Below are 4,456 nucleotides of genomic sequence, written 5' to 3' on the forward strand. Positions count from 1 at the left end.
GCCACACCAGGAGCCCATCCTACAACCTACATACCCTCACCACTCAATGTCAGCCCCAACTCCTGAGGCAGTTTGGGTGCAGTCCATCCCTGTGCCAGGAAAAAATACTCTCGTTTCAGCAGGCACAACTCAGCAGAGGCTGTCCTATACCCGCTTTTATGAACACCTATTCCGAACACGCAGCTCAGAGGCACAGCACCACGCCAGACACTTTGGGGCCACATATTCATTCATACAACTCTACATGTAAGGGAAGTGTTCAAGGCTGAGAACACCTTCCTATGAGGTGGATGAACTGGGGGGCCCTACACCAGAACACAGCACACTCTCCACAATCACAACCCTGTCGTGCTTGCTCACACAGACCCGATCCCCAGCAAGCAAGGCTCCACTCTGGGAGCCTCCCACACGTGCCCCCCAGGAGTTTTGCCTGAAAACCCGGACCGGGGACTGGTGGAATGCGCCCAGCCGTTGGGGAGCACAGGAAGGAGCAGCTGCTGGGGTGCTAAACCTTTGCCTGAAGAGCGGGCTCCTGCCCTGGAGCCTGCACAGCTCCTTCTTGAGTCCAGGCAGCCATCATGACTACCCCAGCCCCAGGTTGGGCGCTGATGTCCACTGCATGGTACTGCTACTGGCTTTGCTGCATTGCCCACTGTGCTTGCCAGCAGGGCCCACTTCCCTTTGCGCCTCCTCCAACATCCCCACCCCACCCACTTGTGAGGATGTGAGCGCACACCCTCCCACCTACCTGCCAGGCCAACTCCTCTCTCTTCACCTTCCTGCTCTCCCTCCCTTCTTGTCTCCCCTGGCACCCTGGCTTGACCCCACTTTCTCCCTACAGAGTGAAGAAGTGGCTAGCCTTTCTAAGGAATGGCAAACATAGCCACCCTGTATAGGGTTTCCAAGGAGCAGCTGGTGTGCTTGAACCACCAACTTTGCAGTTCAATCAACTTTGCAGTCTGACTCCTTGTTAGCCCACTGCTCCATGCCGTGACTCCTCTGGGGAGTGGGAAATGAGTTACCACCTAATCGATAAATGTTAAATCATTTCCTTTCTCTAATCCTGCTTTATCTTTTAAAACCACACAAGGAGATGTTAGCTGTTCACTTCTGAAGACTGCTCTCCTGGGGCAGTGACTGTTGTGGGTGTAGTGAGACAGATGGGATGCTGCCTACTCTCATTAGGATAGTGGATGGCGTCTGTATTCGCTTCCTATTTCAACTGTAAGAAATTATCACAAATGTCATTTTTGTTAGGTGCCATTGAGTAGGTCCCAACTCATAGCTACGCTATGCACAACCACAAAAAAAAGTGCTTTGTTATTTTTTAAGGTTTGATTGTGAATTATGTGATAGTTTACATGGGAGAACATTAGCTTTACATTCATCCTATCTATCCTTTCATTGCCATGGTTACAATCCCCTCCATGCATCATCAACCAACCAAAGGGTAGACCCCCCCAAGCCTGTCCCCTGGTCATCAGCACACAGCCCCTCTCCCTCTCTGGGTCTACAGTCCCCAACCAGTCGGTCTCTCCACATCATCATCTGTGCCTCCATCTCTGGCATCACTGTTCTGCTGGGTATGGTCCTGCACTCTGCTCTTCTTCCTTGATGATCCCAGAGACCTCTGATCCTGGACTGTAAAGTCAACCACTCCCCTCCTTTTGCTCTAAAACATCCACCTTTAAATTTCCTACCATCACAGTCAGTCCTGATAACAATTATTCACTATTGTACCACATGAGTGCTATCCCCATCTCCTTTCATCAGTCCTGCCCAGACAGACTGGATACCAATTAGTGGCTTTTTTAATAGTATGAATTTTTTCTCCTACAATTCTGAAGGTCAGAAGTCCAAATTGGGTCTTGCTAAGCTAAAATGAAGGTGTTGGCAGAGCTGGTTTCTCTCAGGTAGCTCCAGGGTAGAATCCATTTCCTTGTCTTTTCCCAGTTTCTAGAGACCATCTACATTGCCTGGTTGCTGGCCTCTACCTCCAGCTTCTATTGTCCCATCTTTTGACTTTGATTTTCTTGTCTTCTTCTTATAAGGACCCTAGTGACTGCATTGGTCCTACCTGGATCATCATCCCACCTCAAAATCCTTAACTTAATCATATCAGTAAAATAACCTGTCCATAGATTCTGGGGATTAGGACAGGGACATCTTTGAGGAGCTTTGAGGTCCACCACACCGCCTGTGCTGCTGCAGGTAACACAACCAAATATGACAGGAAAACCGGTGGTAGGAAAGTCCTCAGGCTAATTTGGAGACTTTACTCAAGGAACCCTGGTTCTTTCCATCTTCCTGCCCCACTAGTCTTTCTCAACATATTTTTACCTTCTCCTTTTTCTTTCTTTTTTTAATTTACCTTCTCTCCTCCTAGTCATAAAATGAATGCTGCTTCTCCAAGCTATGCTGCACAGAGGGAAATGCTTTCTCAGTTTAAGTTAGGATAGGGCTGTCCTAACAAAGTACCCCAAGTGAATCCAGGCATGCTGTGATAATAAACAACACCCCATCCCAAATCTTAGTGTCTTATCACAACAACAGTTTCTCACTCAAACTGCCTGGGGATTCACCTTCCTATCTCTTCACTCCAGAACCTGACTGACAGAGTAGCCACCAATATATGGTAGTACAGCCTCTTCAAAAGTCCAGCAAGAAGGGATATGGGCAGTTTCCACTCACATTGCAGTGACCAAATCAATTCACACCTAACTCTATGTGGAAGGGATATGTCATCCTGGACATGTCCAGAAGGCTGATACTCAAAGTAATCTTGAATACCATTAAACCAGAATAGAACTGCTCCCTAGGGTTTTCGAGGTTGTAAATCTTTACAGAAGCTGACTGCTTCATCTTTCTCCCAAGGAGGTTTGAATCACTAACCTTTCAGTTAGCAGCTCACTGTTTAAACTATTGTGCTACCCGGGATCCTTTGTGAGTAAGAGTCCTCATGTGGTACTATAGGATAAACACTAGACTACTAACCATAAGGTTGGCAGTTCAAATCTACCAACTGCTCCTTGGAAACCCTATAAAGGGTGGCTATCAGTAGGAACCAACTCAATGACACTTGATAACAACAACAACAAATCTATCACTATGATCAGCAAATATTTGTCTCACTCTTTCCACAAGCAAAATACAGTCTCAAGCTTAAGGAAGGTAACTAAAGTCTCACTTGTAGCTTATGGTGGAGAGAAATCCATGACTTTCATTTTTCACTGTGTAGGCTGAGTCTTCTTTTTGTTTGTTCTCCTTTTTACACGATACAACAGAAGACAGAAACTGTGGCCATACAGTCAAGTCACATCCATACAACGCCATCAGTTGGGCAAGAGCCAATACCAGCTGCTACACACCTGAACAGCAACTACAACCAACTAAATCCACTCTGAACTGAACTGTAGGAGCAGTGAACAAAGAAGCTCACCTCCTGATCACACCCACCAGGAGGCAATTGGTGAGTGCCTCAGAATATTCCAACATACATTCATCAACTGAATACAACCTCACAAATGCCTAGAAAGCAGCAGAAACTTTCTGTTCACATGAAGAGACATGACAGAGTAGCTCAAACAAATACCCAAGAGGCAGGGGTAGACTAGGCTTTTGAGGAAGAAGACACACTGGAACTACCCATAAAAGAATTCAGGAGAATGAAACTGAGGGACATCCAAACATTTCACAGAAAGGCTGAGGAAAACAAGGAATTCAAACAAGTGCTACAGAAATAATCAAACAAAATCGATACAGCATTGGAGACAATGCAAAATCTGCAAAGAGAAATCCAGAAGATCAATGTTGAGATATCAGAAATGGACAACACAGCAAAAGGGCAAAGGAGTAGAATTGAATCAATGGAAGCTAGAATTAGCAAGCTAGAATAGAAATATCTCAATATTTGTAAGATAGAAAAACAATCAGGAAAGAAAAATGAAAAAAATCTGAAGAAAGTCTAAGATTATGAGGGACAACATGAAAAAATAACCTATAGGTGATTGGAATTTCAGAATACAAAGAGACACATCCACAGAAAAGATAATCAAAAAGCTCCTGGAAGAAAATTTCCCTAACATCATGAAAGATGAGATGATAAGTATTCAAGGAGTTGAATGAACCCCAAACAAGATAGACCCCAAGAGAAAATTACCAAGGCATATCATAACCAAGCTCTCCAAAATCAAAGACAAGGAATGAATCCTGAAAGCAGCTTGAGAAAAATAAAAGGTTACCTTAGAAAAGGAAAACCAATAAGATTAAGTTCTGACCCCTCACAGAACCATGCAGACAAGAAAGCAATGGGGAAACATATACAAAACTCTGAAAGAAAACAGTGTGCCAACCAGATATCTATACTCAGAAAAGCTGTTATTCAAACAAAATGATGAAACTAGAACATTTCAAGATAAATATAAATTAAAAGGGAGCCCTTTGGATGGAGAACTAA

This window comes from Chrysochloris asiatica, unplaced genomic scaffold, assembly GCF_000296735.1.
Source record: "Chrysochloris asiatica unplaced genomic scaffold, ChrAsi1.0 scaffold00571, whole genome shotgun sequence".
Classification (NCBI taxonomy): Eukaryota; Metazoa; Chordata; class Mammalia; order Afrosoricida; family Chrysochloridae; genus Chrysochloris; species Chrysochloris asiatica.